Source organism: Spea bombifrons, chromosome 4, assembly GCF_027358695.1.
Source record: "Spea bombifrons isolate aSpeBom1 chromosome 4, aSpeBom1.2.pri, whole genome shotgun sequence".
Classification (NCBI taxonomy): Eukaryota; Metazoa; Chordata; class Amphibia; order Anura; family Pelobatidae; genus Spea; species Spea bombifrons.
The window spans coordinates 49,006,752-49,032,388 of NC_071090.1; the positions used below are offsets into that span (position 1 = coordinate 49,006,752).

At 35.7% G+C, this 25,637-nt stretch overlaps 2 long non-coding RNA genes across 2 annotated transcripts in view; both read left to right on the plus strand.

Annotated features, from left to right (window-relative positions):
• Nucleotides 1–3,815, plus strand: part of LOC128490221 (uncharacterized) — a 67,146-nt gene extending 63,331 nt beyond the window's left edge. Inside the window, exon 3 of the long non-coding RNA XR_008353933.1 lies at nucleotides 3,791–3,815. This is a non-coding gene — a long non-coding RNA (uncharacterized LOC128490221). The remainder of the gene's footprint in view (nucleotides 1–3,790) is intronic.
• LOC128490222 (uncharacterized) overlaps nucleotides 3,810–25,637 on the plus strand; it is an 83,315-nt gene continuing 61,487 nt past the window's right edge. The window contains exon 1 of the long non-coding RNA XR_008353934.1: nucleotides 3,810–3,843. This is a non-coding gene — a long non-coding RNA (uncharacterized LOC128490222). The remainder of the gene's footprint in view (nucleotides 3,844–25,637) is intronic.

Consider the following 25,637-nt stretch of genomic DNA (forward strand, 5'->3'; position numbering starts at 1 on the left):
ACACCTACTATGATCTGCAACTTTCTCATTTTTTATCATACTCTTGGGTATGGCTACAGATTGAGTAGCTCTAGATTGTCTGTCTTTAATCCAAATATATAAGCGTTTTCTATATTTGAAAACATTTTTTACATAATGTAGGTGTGTATTATATTCCAAAATCATATGGTTTATTCATCGATCTAATATCTCTTGGACTTTCAGTATTGGTAGCAACCATTTGCTTTATATATATAGTGGACACTTATCTTTAGTAGGACTAACCTCTTAATATTTCTGGTGTCCAATGTAGGGCAGCTTTGTTTGGGGACCATGGTTGGAGATGGGTCAAGAACATTCACCTACCTTACCTGTACAGCTATCTTGAAGTCAAATGCTTCAATATGACATCATAGTGCTGCACTCAGTTTTAAAATGTTACCACATGGAAGCATTAATTAAGGTCTGTGCTGCAAGAGCATGTACCAAAGTAGATTTGAGAGGCCAGTGACATGTTCAGGGGAAACCCTCTGATCTTCCTCACTGGACGAGGCAGCAGGACAGAAAATCAGGACCCAACAGGACAAATGGGAAATGTGGGAGAATTATAGTTGCGTTCAGGTTCTTGCATTTTATTTTTTGCAGTCAATCCCCCTTCATATCTGCTACACACTACATAATCTAAAGCAGACAAAGAATATAGAAGTAGTGGTATTTCATTCTCTCTTTTAAATGGGAACATTTCTAATCGTAGAACTATAAATAAATACTAGAACTGTTGTACTGTTGTTTGCCTCCAGTTACAGCAATCATTTTCTATGGGCACTGCACTAGCCTTAGGAGAATTTTAGCTATATTCCAAAAGTAGATTTCGTAAGGTTAACCGTGGGGCATTCAGTTTGTTTCTGCTACACAACTGTGGTGGAGTTCAGTTTAAAAGTAGGTAGTGAATAGAAAAAGAGACAGTGTTTTTCAAATGAGTACAAATTACGAGGTTAATAAGGGGGTGTATTCTACAGAACACAGGTTGAAGTTCATTATCAAGACCCCCCCAAAACATAAATATAAGGTTCTTTTTATATATTTTAATCAATAAAGTTGCTTTTAGCTTTACAGTTTACCTTTAGTTTCATACGATTTTAACCATCTCCAGTGTTAGACATAATAAAAATAATTTCTTTGACTGCTAAAATGTATCAGTGAGTGGTTTGTCTGACGTATCTCATCTCCAAGAAAGGTCCAGGATTTGAGATCTTGTCTTCTATTTAATTATCTGGCACTTTCTAACTCCAGACTGTCTTCTACTGACATACAGAATTTCATTTTGTTCAAATATCCTTTTGTGAATGTCTCTTCAATATTGATAAGAGTGGCCTTTGTTAGAGCTTATATCCGTTTGATTCAGGAAAATCTAATAAAGAAAGTAAACAAAGTAACAGTAACCATCTGCATTAGTCATAGGGAAAATAAAAGTCCAGCCCACATGCTGCTTCAGAAAGATATTTTTTTTTATGAAGATGTTCAATCTCACATGAGCTTGACATGGATCATTATATTTTTCTGCATACTTTTATTGTATGTTTGCATACATAATAACATACAAAATGACCAATGTGCCTTTAGTAAGGGAAAAACATATATATATATATAGGCTTTCATGGAGGAGCACATGTACAATAAATATGGTGACCTCGAATTCTGTGTGTCTTTATATTTTATATGGGAAGATAACTGTGGCATATTAGTGACACATGTGGTTCCCTAAACCATTGGCTTAGTCTATTTTCTGTACTACAAATATGGAGGTCATGTGGCTTTGTTACCAGAGAATAAACCATGTACCAATCAGTTGACTTACTTCTTATTACCTACTGGTATAGGCTAGACCCACTATACTAAAGTAGATAAGCATAGAGGCAGAGGTTTTTACATGCAATCAGGCCTGGACTGTTTATCTGGCACACCAAGAATGGGTGCTGCAGGGTGCAGCCGGTGGCTGGATATGCCGGATTGCTAGCTACCAGCCTTCGGCTGCACTCACGTCATCAGGAGGCCCCTTCATACTGCCGGTCCAGGTCGTTCATATGATAACCACTTTTCCTCAAAGATTAAACACCTAGGGTATGTGGGTGCCACAGCTTCTACTAATGTTCCAGACCTATGTAACTATAATGCAAAAATAACATGCACTATTTTTTATTGTCATGACAATACATAACTGGGGTTGTTAACTTTATTATTTGATTTTGAGAACTTCTCACCGACTCAAACTTTTATAAAAATATATTGCTCATATTTTTCAACATGGATTTGGCCCCTGTCTCCTCTGTTTTTCATGGACTTCAGGCTAAACTTTTATTATGCCCTCATGCTTTTAATATTAGATAAAATAGCATTTTTTGTGAATTAATCTAGCTGGGCTTGTGCACAGAAAAGACCTATAAGACAAGTACTATTATAAAAATAACAATTTTGCTCAAGGAGATTGAGAAATCTGACACTGAAATATAATCCTACTATATATATATATATATATATATATTTTTTTTTTAAAGCAAAATGTCAGACCTGGGAACTTCTTAAATGAGCTGACCCAAGACTCTTTAAACATTATCTCTTTAATGGCTCATAATGCAGATTTTATATAGTGACTTAATTAAGTAATAAGCATCCAAACAGGGATGTCAACCATGGCATACTCATAGCAAAATCACTAATTAGCACTTATATAAAAAAAGCACTTATATATAATTAGATCAACGTTGAGTATGAAGGAGTTAGCTCCTAATTGGGTGATATTTTGCCCCTTCATCCTGAGACCCTGAGGCTGGATCACATACCTTGAAACTCAGGTTCATATCCATGTATGATCAGGATCATAATGGAACTTGTATTTCTCCTCCATTTGATGCATGTTAGGTAAGAAGACAATTTTGTAAGTAATCAGTAAGTAGTTGCGCAAGTAATGCTTCACAAGACTGCCTGCAAATAGCTTTGTCCATTGAGACAAGATGGTGAGATTAAGCATTTTCTCAATTTAGGACCATTTGCTCTGTATAGTATAATGGGATGTATCATTGTATCTTTTTATCTTTTATAAAATGTATTGCTCATGAATTTCTTGATTATTTTGTGCAGATTTTCGGTCAACCATCTAATTTACTACTAGCATGTTCTCCAGACAAAGGATAGAATAGAATGTCCTTTTTAAACCTATTGTATGAGAAGCTAATCAAAGTTACCAGGATAATTAACAAACAGCATGTGAAAGTAGGCACAAAATAAGTAAGTTTTGGTTGCCTTTGAGTTTAAAACAAAAACTTCCAAGAATTCCCCTTTCGTGCCACATTGGTTGGTGAAAAGCATTTCGAATGTTAACAGGAGGGGGACTTAGTCTAGTATTTTAATGTTCTCACCCTGAAGGCTGACTAATATTCTGAAAGTTTACAGACTATACTGCCTAACAGTATTCACAAATAGGAATAAGTATTTAAAGTATCCAAGCATGTTTGTCATAGGCACTGAAAGCATTACCAGCTTCGGTATATGTATGCAATTTGGCATTTCAGTTTAATGAAGGCTTTTGTTTATGGCTTAAATGACTGTAACCTCTATAGCATGATGTGCTTGTAGTGTTTTCTAATTGTATTAATATATAGTTAAGTTATACTATTTAGATTTTCCCTCTTAATACTTCTGTATCTTGCTATATTCATATAGTTTAAGGGTTACTTGTTCCCAATCACATGGGATATTTGCTATACTTCTTTTTTAATGATCTAATAAATTGTCTTCATATATTTTTTTTCAGAATTTGAAAAGGTTATCATCAAGACTACCAACATTAAGGCCAAACATATCTTTGTAAGTAATTTGTATTTAATATCACCCAATAGTGACTGTTTTCTCCTGCAGCTGCTCTATGTAGCAGTTCATGTGATATTTTTTTTTATATTATTAGTTTCATTTAAAGATAAATATGTTTTGATATTATTACAAAATTAATAAGGATTACCTAACAGCAATCACACTCCTATCATACCCAGGCAACCAGTAAATGCTGAAACCTGGCTAGCTGCCCCCCTTGTGTATTGATGCTGCCAGCAGTATGGAGTCTGCACATCACTTACAGCCACCCTGTACCATGCCCCCCCCACTTACACATCCATGCTATCACACACACACACATTCATTCATATATTCATTCATTCGCAAATTAATTCCCTCAATCACGCATACTCATTCAAACACCCCCACACACACCCTTACCTGCACTGCAGCTCTCTCGATGCCGCTCACAGACTTCATCAGGGGGCAAGACCTCCCTCTGTGTTCTCTTGTACTGCACAAAGGAAGCAGGACTGGAGAAGAGTTATGTGATGTCACGTACATTCACATGACTCTGCTGGGTTCCGCTTCCTCTGTGCAGTACAAAAGACCCTCCCACAGGTACGCACAGCAGGGCTCTTGTGATCCCGGTTGCCCTGGCTGCCGATCTCACACAGGCCGCACCTCGAGGTCCTGCTGGCCGCATTTGGCCCGCGGGCCACATTTTGGACACCCCTGGTGTATATGTATTGGGTTTTTTTTTTACTTACTTGTTTAAATAAAAATGTTTTGTTCTATTATCCAAGTATTAGACAAGAGCACTTCAATACAGAACACATCTTAGGGGTGTGAAGACTTTAAACATTCTATGGAAAATATACTGTAAATTGCTTGTGCATTCCAAATATAAAGTTGTCTCAAGTGGCTTCATAAACAGAATGCTATTCATGAAATTGATGTTTTCTTTTAAAACCGATACTTTTTTCTTTTTACTTCATTTCATTTTAATTTCCTGGCAACATTTTCACAAGACCTAAAACCTTGGGAATATTTTTAGTGCATGGATTAACATGAACGATTGGATTAACTTGGAAGTTTGCTCTAGGTAATTTCAGGGTTTTGTAGTTCAACATTAAGTGCATCCTTTGCTTTAATCATTTACTTGGTGAAAAAAAAAATTGAGATCAAGGAACAGAAGGCATATCAAAGACTTTTAAAATCGTTACTAGCAAGTTTTGAACATATAAGGCAAGGTAACTGCTTTGCAGTAACTTTTATTGGAAGTCACATATCTGTAGCTTCTGGAGCTCATATTGCCTTTTACGTTTAAAAAAATTAAGGTAGTATGATGCTTGTTACATGGTTGGCAGGGAAGGAAAATTACACAATGGCATTTTCTTATTGCATAGTGACATAATTGGAACTGCAGATGGGACAAGATGACGAGTATCTTCATAACTTGTTAGTGTAACATAGCTGGCTGTCCACCAAGAATTTAACTCTGTACCCTACAACCAGTCTGGGCCACTTTTTCAAGAAAATCTGCATTGTAATTTTATGTTGATGATAATGTTAGAATTATATCCTGTGTAATATGATGTGGCTTAGAGCATGTTATGTTATCAGCCACAGATGTATCCATTTTAGGAATTATATACTATTTGCGGTAGTTTCCTATTGTAACAAGGACCATCATCAAAGTATGATTACCTGCATTGAACATGAAGTGTGCAATCTTGCAATTAGCATATACTGGCAGCATGACACAATGAGCTGGATTGTACGCTTGATGAATTCTAGCTTCACAGTACTAAAAGTCATGCCATACAGGCGAGCGGCCAAATTGCAGAAGAAGTGACTCAGTGAGCAGGCATCCGAGAAAAATAACAAAATAATAATAATATGGAGCAGTGAAGGTCTGTCTAAATCCTAGCATTAGCTCGTATGATCATGCAAAGGGGCATCACAATATAGATTTATTATTCATTTTAATATGCAGACGTATTTTTAACATGGACTTTTTTTGAGTTTGAGAAAATGAGAAGTCCTCTTTTACAATAAATATTCTCCAAACATGGTGATTTTGATTTCTGATCATTTAGACTATAAAAAAAATTAGAGCAAAAATACCTAAATAAGGACCTACAGGTTTTTATTCCTTGAAGAATATATATAGTTTCACTTGGTGTAACGTAGCATGAATATGCATGTAACAGCGGGTAAAGAATCAAAAAGTGATATACCTTTGTCTCCTCTCTTCATTCTAAAATTTCAAATTAATCTTTTCATGTTATAGATTCATAGCAAGATTGTTTTCCAACATGGTCTGCTAGGATTACTGTGCTTGACAAGTGTGCATTACATTGTTCATCGGGAATATTAGGTTTAATCAAATATCGACAATCTGAGCAAATCTATTTATTTCCCTCCGCTAGTCATGCATGCCTATTTTATGAAAATTAAATAAATGTGGTTATATTACAATTTCCTTATTCTGCATCCATCGAAAAAGGTTTGGAACCTGTAGCCATCTAAGCCCTTTGGAAAAAAAATGCAAACAAATAGTATGACAAATAAATTCTAGAAAGAACTTTTAAAATTATTAACCACCATTTATCCTGGGTGGACGTCTAAAAGGGGTGGGGGGTGGGCCAGGCTGGTCCCAATTTTCCAAACAGGGCAGTTTGATCCTTGACACTGGACTAGGCTCTGTTAGACAGGACCTCTGTTTGGTCACGATCAGCTTTGTGTCTATCCCATATATGGTTAAATCCTCCTCAACCACTTCTACTGGGATGTTGTTCCACTTATCTGAGGCAGAGGGGTATGGACACTAAGGTGGGGATGGAGGCAAGGTGTATAAGCACTAAGGTGAAGGAGGTGGACACTGAAGTGAGGAGGCAGAGTTGTAAAGACACTGAGTGGGCAGAGGGGTAAGAGATCTCCTACCATCATTATATAGCTTTAATTATTTATAGTGGATAGAGACCCCAGCCAGTATTAATGGGAACTTGTGTGCCTACCTCTGATACAGGATTTGATGATCAAGGATGTATCATGAACATTATTAATTCGTTAATTCTAGTTCTGAGACTGAAATACTCTGTAAAGTTTAAATTTGGTTTGAGAAAGACATATCCAACACGAGTGACTGCTAAAAATATAGGAGTCTCCTTGGGATTAGAGATTAGTTGGAACTATTTATACCTTACTTACTAAAATATGACTCTTTTTTTCAATCAACTGAATGTAAAGATATATTTTAGGTTCCCAGCAGAAGTGGTAGATGGTATACACAGTTAGGGAATGTATGGATAAAACATGCATTGGATATGCACATTGCTATGCCGAATTCAAGATGAGACCAAGAACTCATTAAGGTATGAGTCTTTACATCAGCAAAATGGGCAGACTAGATGGGATGAATGCTTCTTATCTCCCATCAAATTATGTCTCTAAGACCAACAATATCACATTGATAGTTTAAAATACCTCTCAAATATTCCACTTTAAAGGGACACTCCAGTCATCATATGTACTATAATGCATATGATAAGTGAGCGGATCCTTAAAATGTCCATTGTGTTGTTTTAGCAAATGCATCCCCCACCCCAGCTATTATCTTTTGTGGGGATACATTCAGCCTAGCAGATCTCCATTTCAGACCCCTGTGTTCATGTACGGAAAACACTCCTATCAATTTTCTTGGGAGTGCTTTCTGGCTACTTGAATTGACAAGCTAACAGAGTAGGAGGGTGGTTGGAGCTGCAGAGCTTTAGCTTCTACCCAAGTTAGTTGCTTTTGTTTATTTATTCCAAAAGGGTACATACTAAAGTACAAATAGGGTACATTTTCTTATTTTATGGGTCTATCAAGGATGGTAAACTGTCCTTTTATGAGGGGCAGTCACTCTGTGGGACCAAAGTGCCTCTGCCCATCTGTCCTTCCATTAATCTTGCTCTTTTGCAAGATTCTTGCTAGGCAGAAGTGTATCACAGTGTTCTACAGCCCTACATGTTACAATGTGCAAAGAAAAAGTCGGACATGTGTTAATTACAAAATATAACTTAAATTAATTACATCTCATAAATATAAATATAAATAAGTTATAAAACAACTGAAATAACTTAGTTTCGACTTTCTTGGTCCAAAACATTATTTGTCAATTACATCTTGCTACATCAACAAAACTTTACTTGAACAATCTTATTAAGCAGAACGTTGAGTAGATCTGCATTTTATTTTTCTCCTCAAAATGATTTAATCACATTAAAACAACAAAGACCATTTGAAAAAAAGATTGTTTCTGTTGCTATGTCAACATGTACTTTCAATTTATAAGAGAGTGTTTTTTTGTTATGTGACAGGAAGCTTAAATCAATTATCTATGAGGAGATATGAATGGACCAAAATTTGCCATAATTCAACAATTATGCGATTCTTTTCTCCTCTGAACACTACTTCTTATTTGATTTTACTATTGCTCATGGCAGCTGGACTATTTTCCTCTAAACATATTTAAAAAAAATCAAACTTAAATTCACATTTCTTTCTCTGCTTACCATCACATGGGATGTTAAATGTTAATAATATGAAAGTCAATATAACAACTTACGTTTACTTTTTCTAATCAAATATTTCCACCATCCAAATCCCTATGTGTTTGCTTTTTCAGCAGAAACATTTTCAGTACAGAAAAAGTAATCCCAGGTAATCCTGGTTTCCAAATATTAGATAAAGGTACAGAAATCAAGAAATGCTTTGGACATCGAGCCTTTATGAGCCAACATGTAGACCAATTTCTCTTTTAGCACATATGCTGTCAGTGCCAATTATATCAAATGATCCAGTCTAGGAACCGGGCAAAATTATAAAAGGAATCATTTTATTGTTATTAAACTAGTAAAATAGCAGTGATGTTTAGGGTTCAAGTGGATGGACTCCAAGCCGGTCTTTTCTGGCTAGCAAGAAAGCACTTGTTCTTCAATTGCACTGGTCTATTTAATTACATTTCTGGCACTCAGTTGCACTGACATCATATATTGGCATCATCATGACATCATATACCCATACCAACAACTGCTATAAGAGAAAGAAGCAAAAAAGAGATGTGGCATTGGACATCAATATCTTATTATCTAATTTTTGTGCAGTCTCGTGGTCACGTTTTCTATCTACCTCGCGGCAAACATGGCAATAGACTATGGGGTAGCTAGTTCAAGTTACTGGTTTAAATCTTAGATGCTCTGTTGCATTACTTCTTCTTTAAATACTTTTGCATGGCATTTTAGTTTCAGAAATATGGGCATAATGAAGAGAAAATACATCGACATCAATGCCAAGTCCAAAATAATCACATTATATAAATAAAGTCGTGTATTTACCTTTGGTAATTAAATACAAATTCTGTCACCAACAGTAATTGAGTAGAGGTGGTTTTGTTGCTTATTTGGAAATAAAGTGCTACATTTTATCAGAGGTAATTGGAATCAGTCTGTAGAATCAAATTGACAACACTAAGATAAAAGCTAATGATAGATATGTTTGAAAATTAAATACAGCCCCTTGAGTTAAGTTTTTTCCTTGTTGTCATTACTTTTTATTATTAGTAGTAGTATTATTATTATTACTACATATAATACTATGATTATTAATGAAACTAGCTATACTGTTGGACTACAATATCTCTCTCTCTCTCTCTCTCTCTCTCTCTCTCTCTCTCTATATATATATATATGTTATACAGAGCTTAATATATGTGTCTAATACACCTATGTTGTAAGTCTTTTCTATATATTTCAATATAGAATGGAGATACTCATTCCTTGAAATGTGATTTATACTTTACACTCCAATCCAGATGGATTTCCATCATAAATCATGGATACCCACATATTTAATGAGGCAGGTCTTATAATTACCTTACATGTTTTCTGATCAAGAGTGGTATGATAAATTAGAACATTTTCGGTCTTTGAGTACATTTAGGTAAGGAATACTGGGGCTAGAATGAGATTTAGACATGATTAATATGTTAACTGAAGATGCACAAATTTACATTGCTAATAACAGTACCTGCTGGCTATGTAAAGGAATGATACATATGCATCCTTCAGTAACCACATCATGACTTTTATTTAAGACCACATTAGCGGCTTTCTAATCCTGCATTTTCTTCATGAATATAGCAGAATTTCTTTGAACATTTTTTTTCCCAATATTGTGCTGCTTTGTGTTTTTACATTATTGACCTGTTGTTTAGATAACCTGCAATGAGTTAATATCGCTCATGTTGTGCTGGTAGAATTGTCCTGACTAATAGGATTAGTAGCTGGGTGTCTGCCGCTGCCTATTACATCTAAGTGAATCATAAATAAATATTTCACACAGCACTGACATGCTTTGGAGTCAATTATCATTTTATGTGTATTAATCATTTATGCTCTGTGATAGCCTTATCTATGAAAATAGAATAGGATAATATTTCATTCTTCTCATATTTCTTATTATTTAATGTTCTCATCCAAAGTGGAAATTAATTGTTCCAGAGCATGCCTGAACAAGTATAAACATGGATCTATCATCCAACATAATGTCGCTCTCTCCACCGAATGTATTGGTTTGTCTTAGTCTGTCAATTCTTGTCTTATGATATCCCTTGTATATATGTATTGTATTAAGCGCTGCGTAAACTGTTGGCGCTATATAAATAAAAGATAATAATAATAACAATAATATTTTCTGATAGGCATTGTGTTATACTTTTCAAAGAGTTTATTCATTAAACCAGTACTCAGCATGATTTCCAGAGCGTTTGCTGTAGAGTTGGTGGTTTCAGCTCCATGAACTCACTAAGTAACCTTATAGGGCTACCTCTGGAAATGTTCTTTCCAGGAAGGGCTGACCTGGACATGCGTAATGCATAGTTCAATCAGTGAGGTGACTCACTGTGACTCAAATTTCCAACTTGGGTTTATTTGCTAAAAGAGAGTTTGCAGGAGTGTAGTGTTGGCCCTTATAATGCATAGTTAAATAAGTGAGATTACCTTGGTTTTCTCGCCCATTGAATTGTGCATTATATAATCCTGTCTGATGGAGACACTTTCTAGTGTTGGTCTTTCATAATCAATAGTGAAGGAAACCTTTTTTAAGAAATGCGAGTTCAAGTACAAGAAGCTGTGATTGCATGTGGCAAGGAGAGACCATGTCAAAGCAATGATTAGGCAAATAATAGTACAGACTTTGAGAGGAAGGTCAATACATCAAAGGAGTTCAAGAATTGTTGGGGTGTGAATGTAGCTGTTCCTAAACATGAATAAAATTATTATAGGGGTATAAAAATGAAAATACTAGATAAGTCAGTTGGTTCTTACCTGCATTCACATTTTATAAGGATTATTTCAATTCTGGCACAATGTTTTGCTCTAAGCGACACCGCAAGCGATGGATTGCGCCTGTCAGCAAGATTACATTGTTGCTATTTTAAGATTTGCACCAAAATTGCCCTAAAAATAGTATAATTATTATCCTCTATCATGCCAAGCCCTGTTATGGTTTCCCAACAAGTTTACATATGTTTCCACAACAGTTGAACATATGTTTCCTCAACATACTACATATGTTTCTTTTAGGGAGGGGTTATCGTTGAAATAAGTAAAGAATACTGACATTTGGGACTGTCGCTGCTCTAGTAGAGCACTGAGATACAATATTATATGTAGACCAACCATCCTCTACTAAGACTCTGCCAGGTATCCATGTCTGTGTTTCCTCAGCTAATCAACCACAAGAAGATGAAGCTCCTTTACTGTGGCAAATACAAAAAAGAAGGTTACTATCAACTCATTCACTTGCCATTCCTTTGATGGAAACAAAGCTATATAGTAAATAACTGTTGAACTTTCCTTATCCCCCCTTTTACCCTCCATCAGACCAAATTACAATATGGCTTATCTGCAATAACCTGAGATAATTGTTTTATTATTGCCATGGATATGTTGATACCTATCTGAAACAAAGCATAATTTCATGCCTTATTAGAGTATATATATATATATATATATATATATATATATAATTACACATTTGAGATTTCAGCTTTCTTTATCACTCAGTTTACCAGGTTTATAGCTGAAGTTCCAGCAGGGCATGTGACAAATACAGAATGTTATCGGTACTATCACCTAAATTAGATTGGTTTTCTCTTAAAGGAAAATATTAAATGAATGCCAGCATAGCACTCTCTTTCTACACTCGACTTTATATACTGCAGTTTTATGGGTTTATTGAACAATAAATCACCATTACTGTACTGCCAGGTTTCCATATGAAAAAAATAAATGAGGTTGTACTGAAGAAAGGTAGAGGTTAAATTGCATCCTGCAAATTGAATTAGTATATTCTCATTTTGTAAAGCCATGGGTATGACTTCAGGTAAATTATTCTGGGCTTGCATCTATAAGGTCTATTTTTTAAAGTGCAATTCTGGTGCAAAGCACTAATTTTTGCACAATCAGCTAGAACATGCCATCGGTTTTTATGGCAACTGACTCAGAACTTCGACTCTTCATAGATATGGTCCACGTGATCATGAAAGCATGGCCGTAAATCAGTAATAAGTAATCATAATGATTTTCAAAATCAAACATATCCTATAATGCTTTATCCAGGTGATAATGAACCAAATGTTGTTTTGACTCCCTTCATTGACCTCTGGCCTTGACATTGAACCCATGCCTCTTACCCAACCTTTTCGCCTTTCTACTTAATTCACATTTAGCCAGCAGCCCAGATGAATGGCTTAACTTCCCTTTTTGCTGTCTGCTGCCTGGTCCTACTAATCTTTACCAGATCATCATACTTTAGCAGCCACGTAAACCTTAGCATAATCCCTGTAGAACAGTGTGATCGAGGTGTTCCATATCTGATATATTCAGCTTTTCTTAGGCCTCTGTACCCTAGTTTGTCATTGTTGCTCCATTACCTGCATATATATATATATATATCTTCCACGTAGTTATACAATGTATATCTGATTTTTAGTACTATGTGAGCACAGAAGTATTGTTTTTAATGGAACTTAAGACCTGACAATCATTCAAATGTATTATATATTTGTTAAAATCGATCTGCAATCAAAATGACTCCAGATTGTTATGAGCATTTTTGGTTGATAGCTATGTTTTGGAAGCCATTACCTGTATCGCTTACAAACATTTATAAGTCGGGTTTCTCGCTTGTATATGCTTGATATTTTCTGCAAACTTTCACAAACGAAGCATTTTTTCTCTGTGTGTTATTCCCTTCTAAGAAAATCTTCTCAGTAGGAAGTCTGTTGCTTTGAAATTGCTTGTCTGAGTTTTACAGTAATTTATGACCTTTCATACCAGGAAAACTTTGGTGCACATGAAATATAAATCATGGCGTTGATGTTTTTTGCTTTAAAGAATATGTTTTGTTTCTGTTCTGTAGAAAAATAGTATATGATTAGATAATTAGCACTTTTGTACGGTAATTAGGCTTTTGGACACCAATATTTTACAGAATCAAGACAATTTATGTTCCTTAGGGGATAAATGTTAATTGGATCACCATTAAAGGCTTAATATACATCACCAATGAACACAGTGAGATCCAAAACCTTTTAAAAAAACATTGATGCTATTACACATTATTATTCTTATCATTAATACCTAAAGTGTAAAGAACCAGGGTCAGAACTGGAAAAGGTAGAAGATGGTATGTCGAACAGGAGAGGGCTGGCGCCATTGAAATCACACAATCATCTTTATACCTATTGTAGCAAGCTTCCACTTATGGCACCTAAGCCAAATCTCATGCAAGTGCAGTCCAAAGGAGGTTGAGCTCTGCACAGCCATCAACACAGAGGCTTCTTCCTTCATGATCTGTGTGCCATCTGCTCCGGGGTGCAGTGATATCCCGGCGCTCTGCACTCCCAGATGATGCACAGGTCACAGGGGAGGATGGATAAATCGACAGGTGTGTGCTTACAGCTGCATGGACCACCACCTCCAGACTATGGTGGCTTATGTTGGGGGCCGATGTAAGCTATGCAAGTTCCATGTTCACTCTCTAGTCCAGCAAAAAATATTATGCCAAAAGAGGACACATAGGAAGGGTGTACAGAAAGGATACAGGCAGGGTGATAATCCTACCAAAAACCTTTACGTCCCAAATACTACACATGGAAATGCAAGTAAAACGGCTTATGGCAGTGGCTCAAAATCTTCAAATTATAGCAACCCAAATCACAGTTGCCCCCTGCACCCTTTTCATCTCTTCCCTGATGCCAAAGGCTCTCCTAAAACCATGAATGATTGCCCAAAATCCCTAGGTAGATTATGCCAGCTGGGAAGCAGTGATGGGTAAAACACATACTTAAAACGCATTTGCTTTTGTGAAAGAAGAAATGACTGCTCACTTTTAAGGATATGGTACCAAAGCTAAATTAAACAACATCTGGTGAGTCTGTATAAAATCTGTGACAGCTGCACATACTATGTGTATATTGGACAGACACAAAATACACATTACTGATGACACGTCAGCTAGACACACTGAAAGAAAAATGGATTTGAGATCAACTGAAATGTGACAGTTCTTATTTTTTTTTTTTTGGAAGGGTGGTGGGATTATGATAACAGAAGTATGTCAGATTAGCTCCCGCCTCATTTTTGCACCCTTACATTTTATTCCCAACATCAGAACTATACAGTGCCTCATGACATGGCCTCCTTTTTTGTAAATTGCCCTATGCAACAGCTTGCGTTGTGGTTCACACTATACTCATTTAGGTTTCTGTAAACCTCTCTTCTGTATGCACTTGTTTGCTAAAATAAGAAACTACCTTAGCTAAATGACCCTAGGCCACAGCCTAGTTTGCTTCTACTGAAGAGTCGGCCTCTTTGAGTCTACATATTGTATTATATAAATACGTACTGTACATCCATAAGAACAATTATTGAGAGATTGCTTCTTCCAACCATCCTTGAGACCATGCACATTTGGTTAGCCTGCCGAGGAACATGTATGAGTGCATACTTGGATGCATCGTTGGAGCTTTAGCTAGTATTTTTTAAGGGTTAACGTAATTGGTTTTGTTGTCCTGTTAAACATAAGTATTTATGAGTAAAAAACTATTTCCAAAGCCTGACATTATCTAATATTACTTAAGAAAATTTCAGTGCATTTTCTCCAAGCAGGGCCGTAGATGAATGAAAGGCATTAGGTTATAAACATGTAATTGCATTATTTCCTTCTCTGCTTATTTTCAAATCCATGAATACACCAGGCATAACACAGCTGAAGAGACCTCTGTTACCCCAAGGAGATCCTGCCAGCCATGCTATATATGACAAGCACAAAAATGAAATAAAGAACTGAAATATGTTTTCACCTAATGGCTTGTGCATTCAGCTGTGAGATAGCTCCCACTACTTTGAGACTTCCTGGTGCCTTGTGATAAAATGGTCCTTAGCTTGAGCTCCGTGGAAAGAAGTATAGATCAGACAGCTTACGTTCAGCAACTGCAAACTGCCCTTTACACTCCCTTAAAAAACCTTAAGTGTTTCCTACTTTATCGTGGATGCCTAAATGCAGCGGGACTCCTATATGTATTGATGTAGCTGTAGTTTTTCTGGCATTCGACACAACATGAAAGGTTATTTGGCAAATAATCTTCCTGCAGATGACACATTAGTACAGTGTGTGTCAATAGAAAGACTCAATTCTGCTGCCCCGGTGGGCATGTCTCTGTAAATCAAGATATAGTATTAAGGTCTAACAATGGCAGGAGCTTAATGTTTTTGCCTATGAAGACAGACCTACAAAAGAAGATACAATACGGTATGGAATATTGTATGTTCTGGTGTTAGTAAAAAAAAGTATAGCTAAAATGGGAGTTGCAGATATAATCCTAAAGCTAGGTCTACAAAATAGGCTTTGTCAGAGTGACGTAATCATTCTAGGAATTCTCATTGAATATTTTATATCATAGCCTGTTGGGCATAAGTGAAAGTCAGAGCGACCTGCATCTGTAAATAAGAGGAAATTGTAACCATACCTGTTGCAGTCAATGCTGATCCTTGTTATTCTGCTGCCTGGGGCAGAGTGAAAGGGCACAGATCACCTGATTATAAGAGAATTTCATTTTTTTTACCGCAATGTAATTAAATGCACAGTAATAACGATATATATATATATATGCTGTAGCTCACCCATGTTTAGAAATATATTTTTCTTTTTATCACTTAATATCATTTTGCATTAATATAAGCACAACTTCAGTAGACAGCAGGAGTACTTAAAAGGTTGTTCCGTTGGTAAAGAAAGAAAAACAACACCTACATGGTTAGAATTAAATGTTACTTTGTGTCACTGCTGCACAAGATTACTGTATTCAGAAGGTTATGGTATTGCTGCATTGCATGAATGCTAAACCTGTGAATGAATGCACCATGATAATGAGCAGTATTTTGAGAGTATTATGATTATAATGAAATTGTATATATATATATATATATATATATATATATATATATATATGTGTATATATATATATATATATATATATATATATATATATATATATACCCTTACGAAAAATTACTGCAGTTTTTCTGAAGTAATACTGCTATTTTTTGGACATGAAAAAACTGCAATACTGCACTTTTACTGCAGTATTACTGCACATTTACTGCAGTTATACTGCATTTGTACTTCACTGTACTGCAGTTGTACTGCAGTATTACTGCACATTTACCGCACTATGTGCTGTAGCTTTATTCCGTACAAAAATAACTGCAGTACAACTGCAGTACAGTGAAGTACAAATGCAGTAAAACTGCAGTAAATGTGCAGTAATACTGCAGTAAAAGTGCAGTATTGCAGTTTTTTTCATGTCCAAAAAATAGCAGTATTACTTCAGAAAAACTGCAGTAATTTTTTTGTAAGGGTATATATATATATATATATATAAATAAAAAAATAGACATAGGACCATGCATATATATTAACAAAATTGGTCAAATATTTTTCCAGCAACCTTCATTATCAATGTTTTGACATTCTACAGTGTGACCTTTATCCAACTGTTGTATTGTTGTGAAATGTTGATCCTATTAAATGTGCAGAAAAAAAAAATGTTATTTAACACATAAAATTGCTTGCATTGCTTCTGCCTTCAATATTATCAGCATTACAAACAAGCCCCACTTGACGGCATGTAAGTGGGTAGTTTGGATTACATAAACAAGGTTTGTGTGGTTCTTTGTTTTATTTGTCTATTTATAGTCAGTAGACAACTCAAAAAAAGCTATATTGATCTCTTTCAAATAAATCTGGATACTGAATTGGTGTCCTTGGGTAGGATTGTGACATGGTCATATGCCACAGAGTATCTGCTGAGGAGGAGAGCCACTTTAAAACCTAAAGTGCTTTTATGGTCAGTTGAGTTGAACTGCTTTATTAGTGATGTGTGTCATCTTTTTAGGGATATTTGAAATTATTATTTTCTATTTAGGAAAGGAACCCACGATGTATTGGAAATACTGTGCCATTTAAATCATGGATATCTCTGATATTGCAGCCCTTGGCATTCTCACTTGGTTTATACCCCTATATATACTCTATACAGTATTCGGTTTAAAACATATTATGGTGCACATTGATTTTTTTTCCTTCAAAGTCAGGTGTTCATAGAAGCTTCACAGATAAAATTTTGTTCTAAACAAAAGCATTGCATATGAAAATAAAATGTAAAGATTATACAAGCAGACAACAGAAAATCAGAATGAATTTAAATATTAACTAGAAGTGAAAGTGTGAAGAGTAGACGCTTTTGGCAGATTCATGCATTTTTAGTAAAATATATTTATGAAATTCATAACTTTACTAAACGCAATACCTCATGTCTGGAACTCAAGTCTGAACATAAAGGTTTTTTTTTAAGAGTTGTATAGGTAACACATTATATCATGTGTAACACAACCATTGATATGTTTAAATACTATACGTAATACGTAATATGATTCTGATAGATGCAACCTTTAAATGTGCCACCTTGAAGTGAAATTGTTATGCTGGATTTTAGTAAGTGGTGCTTTCAAAACCATGTTTCCCCAGCATATTTTTAAATGTGTTTAGCAGTTTAGACCCTGACGACATACTTGGTAAGTTTCCAAGTCCAGAATCCCAAACCTGGAGGGTGGGCATAGCCATATTGGGTGTCAGGCCCAACCAGGCATTGGGGTGATAAAAGCCTTGAGTTGATCGTAAACAGGTCAAGGAGAGGGCAGAGCCAAAGGGAACGTATGCACCCTCAGCCTGCAGATATGCCTTCCGTTGCACTTCACATAATGTTCAGATATGGAATTAAAAAGCATTAAAAACGGCATTCCAATTTATAAGAGGCCCTTGCTGCCATGCCTTAGACATAACTAATTTAGGGTCCACTTAGAGTCATGGATACACAGACTGTGGGACTGATGGAGTTGTTATAGTTATAGTTCTTTCAGTGTTGCAGGCACCAAATGGGATCTAATTCTGAAGAGGCCTCATACCGCTCTTACTCAAGCTAAGGAACCGTTGTCAAGAAAAAAAAAACTTGCTAAGGAATAGTAAATGAATTGTTGTAGCCCAGTTGGGATATCTGTGACCCCAGCTGAAGGTTTTATATGATTTGGATAAAATCTGAGATCTGTAGATGTATGATGAGGCACAAAGCTCTGGTTTGTGTTTGCACAGTTTTCTAGATGAACATTTCTGGGGGGGGGGTTCACTTCAGACAATTCGAAATGTATTGTAAAGTGTTTTTAACTTACTATTCTCTCTTTTGATGGAAATCATATGATGAGCTCATTACAAATCTCATTAACAACTACAACTTTGCATTGCCAAAAAGGACAAGTAAATCAATGCTCTGTCCCAACCTCATATATTGTCTGTGACTTCAGAGTGCAAGTATTTGAAACGTCTGCACTTTTAATCACCGACCTTGATATTACCTTAGGTTCTTCTGACTGCTAATGAAATGCATTACCAAGAACCTCTCTTTTCAAGATGCATTAATGAGCTTTTTAATTTATCCTTCGTAAAATCGGGTTAATTTTAAAAAAGCAATTTCAATCAACCTAGCTCAATTCAACCTAGGTTTTGACTCATATGCTCCCTACCTGGCTTTACCCTTCCGTTTTCATTACAAAGAAATCGAACCATTGGAAATTCTGACCACTGCAATTTCCAGCCCTTTTCATTTATTTTTTTTTACTATAATCCAACCAAGATGTGCTTTTAAAACTATTACATCTCTGTATGTTAATGAATATTTTTTCTCTACTCTTACACACCTTAAAAAGACTAACTCTTCCTAGAAAAAATAAACACTGTCTTACTGTACTTTTTAAATAAATGTTGTATGCTCTTTTCAATTTATCATTGCTGCAAACCAAGAATAATAAAATAACCCAATAATCAATAATCCTATTAGATACATGTAAAATTGTTACTGTGAATTTGATCATAACATTGGTCCAGATAGATCAGCTTTGGTAGGTGAACACACCATCCACTATTTGTTATTAATACAACAAAAGTCACTGAAAAAATTCAGTGTATCACATCAGGAAACATAATTGCATTGCATTAAAAAGACATGCTGTCACCTAATTGTTTTAAACGCAAGCGACCAAAGTAAATTTTAATTATGTGAATTACTCCTCATTAAAACTATAATATATGGGCATAATTATCATTAAAAATGGAATTATTGGTCCCTGGAATTGATTATGCATTATATCCTATTTTTCAATTAGGTAAATAGCTTTAATCATGCTAGGGTTTTTATGTGAAATATGCACAGAGAGGTACAGTATTGAACTACAGCAGAGTCAGATTTTTGTGACTGAATGCTAATCTGAGACTATTTTTTGGTAAATTTTTCTTGTTTTCTTCCCACTATGTATTTCTGGAATTGCTTTATCGCTACCAATTAGCTGAATAAGAGAATTGTTGGTATGGGCCAAAATTCCAAGATGTAAACCCTTTGCCCCTGCCTCTAGTTGAGCCATCAACCCTTGCGGTATGTAGTGAGGACATAATACTTATATTCTGTACATGACAGTTTTACCACTGTCATTTAATACACATTGCAATATATGGAGCTGAGGTTGGCTTTTATTATCATTGCTCCATGTAAGTCTCCTGTTCCATGGACCTAGGTAATGTACCTTCTTGCTGGTACACTGTGCCACATAACCACATTTAGTTCAAGAGGCACTAAAGATCCAGAGGTTGCTTGGAAGGAAATAAAATATGGTTGTATCCAGGCCCGGACTGGCCATCGGGCACACCGGGCGTTTGCCCGGTGGGCCGGGCCACGGCAGGGCCGCATTAACTTAGGGGCTGATGGAGCTGCAGCTAGTATATATGTGTGGATTGGTATATATGTGTGGATTGGTATATATGTGTGGATTGGTGTATATGTGTGGATTGGTGTATATGTGTGGATTGGTGTATATGTGTGGATTGGTATATGTGTGGATTAGTATATACGTGTGGATTGGTGTATACGTGTGGATTGGTGTATACGTGTGGATTGGTGTGTATACGTGTGGATTGGTGTGTATATGTGTGGATTGGTATGTATACGTGTGGATTGGTATGTATACGTGTGGATTGGTATGTATACGTGTGGATTGGTATATATGTGTGGATTGGTATATATGTGTGGATTGGTATACGTGTGGATTGGTAAGTGTGTGAGAGTGATGGGTGTTATGCTGTACCATTTCCAATGTCTTTTTCATGATCTAATTATGCTCTAAAAGTACATCATAACTCCCATCACTCTATACTGTTCCATACAGTGGCAGAGCTGGGAGGCAGAGGCCTTGCACCCCCACCACAGGACTCCTGAAAGGTAAGTGAACTTCAAAGAGGGAGAGGGTAGATAGTTAGGAGAGGGTAGTTGCGGCGGGCTTAAGGGGCTCTGCGTTAATGCGGCCATATAGGACCAGTCAGTCCGGTCCTGACTGGGTTTATTTTAAGGTGGGGGCCTGGAGCTGCAGCTCCATCAGCCCCTAAATCAATCCTGCCCTGCCACAGGTGCAGTCGCAGTTGCTGCTTGCTCCGGCAACAAGGTAAGTAGGGTGAGGGAGGGGGGTGCAGTGAGAAGAGGCAGAGGGGGGTTAGATAGTGAGAAAGGGGGTTAGGGGATAGATAGATAGATAGATAGATAGATAGATAGATAGATAGATAGATAGATAGAGGCGGTACATATTGAGAAGTGGGGAAGGGGGTTACATAGTGAAAAGGGGGGACATAGTGAGAAGGGGCAGATAAGATGAAGAGAGGAGGTAGTGTGAATGCGTATGAGAATGAATGAATAAATGTGTGGATGAATTGTGTGAATGCGTATGACAATTAATGAATTCATGTGAGGATGAATTGTGTGAATGATTTGTGAGACTGCATTAATGAATGTGTTAATGATTTGTGTGAATGATTAAAAGCAAAGATGGTACATGAAGGGTGGGCTTTAACAATAAATAAATAAATAAATATGGGCTGCTCAGGCTTAAATGCCCGGGCCTATTTTTTGTCCCAGTCCGGGCCTGGTTGTATCTTATGCCCTGGCTGTAGATTCTAGATTTTTTTTGTGTTGAGGTAACTGGGTCTGTCTGTTAGTTTGCGGTATTGGAAGGTTTGAATAGTGTTTATTTGGACACTGATGGTTGTGTCCAGGAAGGGACTATGGGAACAATGAAGCTGCAGTTTTATTGTCGAGTAAAAGTTATTGTTTTTGTGGAACCATATGAGTTGTTATTTGCTGGCTGTTCAGATGATTAAAATGTAGTGACGGTAGATTAGAGATTTGGGATCACAGGTAGTTAGGAACTGTTCCTCCAGTTTGGACATGAATAGGTTGGCATATTGTTATGTTGTTGTTATTATTTTTGATCGTTGTCAAAAAGTGTTAACGCTTCTTAATACACACTGCATTTCTTTTCCCCAATATCACTGTTTATTGTAGAGGGAACAGAAACGTGCTGAGCTTATGAACAGAATAAATCTATTTATTACTGGTCTGGAGTCCCAGTGCTGCCAGTTGCTGTACCTTACAGTTTGCTGTATATTGCTAAAATAGATCTGTCAGTTTTCAGTCAAATACCAATAGCAAAAATATCAGTTTAAATATACAGTATTGTATAGCCTGTTCTACGGCAGCATCAAATATCATACACTTCAAATCATTTCTATCAACAACATATACCATGCCTTTTTTTTCAATTATTTACCGCACCAGACACTATATGTGCAATGGACAATATAACTGCTGTCATCTACTATATTGGTGGCAACCTACAAAATGCAAGGTCAATTGTACTGTAATATAGCAAAAGTGGATACAAATATTACCTATTCATAGTTAATGATTATGGTTGATCCAAATTTGCTCACATTACCCCAACGTATAATTGTGATCTTAAAAAACACATCTGTGATAGTATAGTAAAAAGCTTAACTGTCCCATATGTTGGTTTTCTGCTTGTACTTATTACATAATTCATGTTTTAATGTATTGAAAGTATTTTTACCTTCCTACATGATCTAAATTATTAATATCTGCCTCTGATTTTGAAAGGGTTATTGGCAGACAGAGGATTAAACCAGCAGTCACTGATGATGTCAATTTTAAAAATTAAATAAATTCGGAAATTTCCATCCTTACTTTTAACTTGATTTCTCAACTCAAGCATATAGAGATGTACTGTGTTAGCCATAGAAAGGCAGAAAGCCAATTTGGTAAAGATTATACCTTTATTGGCAAATAATGGTTCCTAGATTTCGAGACTATTTAGGTCTCTTCTTCAGGCACATTAAACCTACATTGTGTTCCTTACTGGTGTAAATTAAATATGTCGCTCGGGTTCCATACATACCCACAGTCTATTTTTACTAAGGTATTTACGACAGACAGCAGCAGTGTCTTCAATTTCATATTTTCCCTAAATCATTTACAGAGTTTGATTGATCTGATGTTATTAATAACGTTGGAAAATACAAGATGAGTCATTTAAATTATCTTGTAATTTAAAAAAAACATAGTCAATTTGCATTGTAATAGCCTACCAATGTTATTTCTTGTAGGTCAGATTTAATAAATATGTGTTCTCTGGGCAGCAGATAAATACATTAGTTGCAAATAAATGTAAATTAGAATGGCTTCTGCTCGTGTATGCCTATAAATCCCTTTGAATATGTCTTCTTTGTCCCGCTGGTGCAGTATAACTACAGCATACAGAAAATAATCTGTTTAAAAGCAGTGAATTTATAACACACCAAATGAAAATTTTAATGTTCATTTTACTGTTTTAAAATTCCATATGCACTTTAATCAGATTTGAATAAATATGTGTCTGTGTTTTTTGCATAAATCTTTTTCTATACAGTAGATAATTAATTAAAAATATAATTTAATTATAAATGTGCGGTAAAGCCAGTGTCTTATCTTGGGCACCTAGGGCAGCACCCCATCCACTCCCACCACTTACCTCCATGGTAATGTAATGTTCTGCATTTTAATAATTTTTCGGGCCTACATTCACTGTGGAGCCTGTGCTGACTAGGCTAGTGTATAGGTAAAAGGGACATCTGTAATCTTACCAACGTGCCCGTGGAGCAATGCGGCTCAGGCTACGTGGCAGAGGAACTACCACCTAGTCTGCCGAGGTCTGAATATGCCATTCGCTTAAGCTCTATGCGTTGGAAAAATTAGCATATCTTGCAAGTGAATGGTGAGGAAAGCTATCTCTGCTTGACAGGTCAAAGAGTATAGTATCCTGACATGAAAATTAGGTGCGTTATATATATAATTTATATTTTCATGCATTTAAGCAAATTTAATACTGGCATCTGAATACAATTTGGACTGTATATTTTTCAGTTTTAAAGAATGTTAAACCTTTACGAAACACATTGTGTTTCTTTTTCCTAGTGTCCGTGGTAATCACAAAAATCTACACCTTCAGTCTTTTTTTCAGATACCTTAAATTCACAGCACAATGGGAGGGTGTCAAAAAGACAACCCATAGTTTGTCAATAACTTCCATCACTTGTGTTACTTACAGATCTGGTGTTTAAGATGTTGTTGCCATGGTAAACCATCTGGGCTTCAATGGAAAGACGCATTAAGTGGTGGTTGTAGAGTGATTCACAGCATGTTATAAATCTTATGCTAAACTAATTCTTGACTTTTTCCTGTGTCTTACTGGAACATCCAACTCAATCAATATTACTTACTTAATGCATGTGACAAGCAAATTACAGCCATGATTGAAATGGCTTTGTCAAATACTCAGTCTTTAATGTTGAAAAATAGTATTGGATATTCCTAAGCCTTTCTTTAAATAAAGTAACAATATTATTATTAATAATAATAGTAACAATATAAATTATCAAAGTAACATGACAGATATATCATCACTGATGTCGCCTACATTTGGACTAAAGGCAGATTCTCTGCACACTTTATCTTGTTGGTTTACAGCACAAAGTGGATATTATCATAGCAGTTTAGCTGCAATCCATTCTTCTTCAATCAGCAATCAGTACCTACTGATGTAATTATCATCATTATCTAATAAAGTGTGACAGTCTGAGCTCCAAGAGACCTCCAGCCATATGAGAACTAGTACTAAGCAGCCAATAATACCTTGTCAGGTCGATAGTTAGCCCTTTATGTACTGCTACAGAAGACCAGGAGATGACTTTGGAGGGTCTTTGCCAGTAAAACAGTGATAGCCTAGCCAATAAATGTTTTCTGTATTTTACAAACCTGTTAATAATGCAACAAGACTGTTGAAATACCACATATGTGATAATAATTGTTTTATTCATTAACACAAAATGCATGTTTTAATTAAGCCATCTTTAATATCTACATTAACATATTTGAAGAGCCAAAATTAAAGAGCCCCGCTAAATGATCATTTTGTCAATACAAATGAGAAATCATATTAAAGCAAATAGAATAGCTAACTATTCCTTTAATGAAATAAAGTACCATGAATAATTATGGATTGAAATACTATTTAAAGTCATAGTAAAGCCTAAATAATTCCCAATCACAGGCTTCCCACCACCATTTTCATTGTATCCATGCCTGGAGTATTTTTATTTTTGCTCAGAAAAAAGGTTTGGATTTCACAATTACCCAACCAGTAGATAAACCTACAAAAGCTACATTTATGGTTGATATATTGGTGTGAACATATAGTATATATGACATGGAATATTACCCCTGGATTAATCATTATTCTACATCAGTTTAATTTAATCATTGCATATACAAAAGCTAAGAAATAAAAACTTAAATAATATATTCATTGATATATTTTCCATGTGATATTTGTAAACTATATATAATCCCTGCATGTTCTCATTAATTTTATTTGAATCTTAAACACGAGCAAATAACTCTTAATTTTTATTAAAAGTGACAGGTGCTTATGAGATACTTTAAATGTGTTCCTGATTCAAATAATTGTCATGTTTCCTCCTCTCCTAAAAGCCCTTATGAACTTTATACGCATACAGAATATAGCAGGATGTTAATATTGTCTACGTTGTCACTCTAGTGACTGCGTTACAAAATATCTGACATCCTGACGACAGTGTGTCAATCTGTCACAAATAAAAATGAAACAACAAGAAAATATCAAAACAGACGTGAAGTGTACATGTATTTTATGCATGTACTTTATGGTATTGTTTTCTTGGTAACTATTTTTTTACACACATCTTGGGAGTAG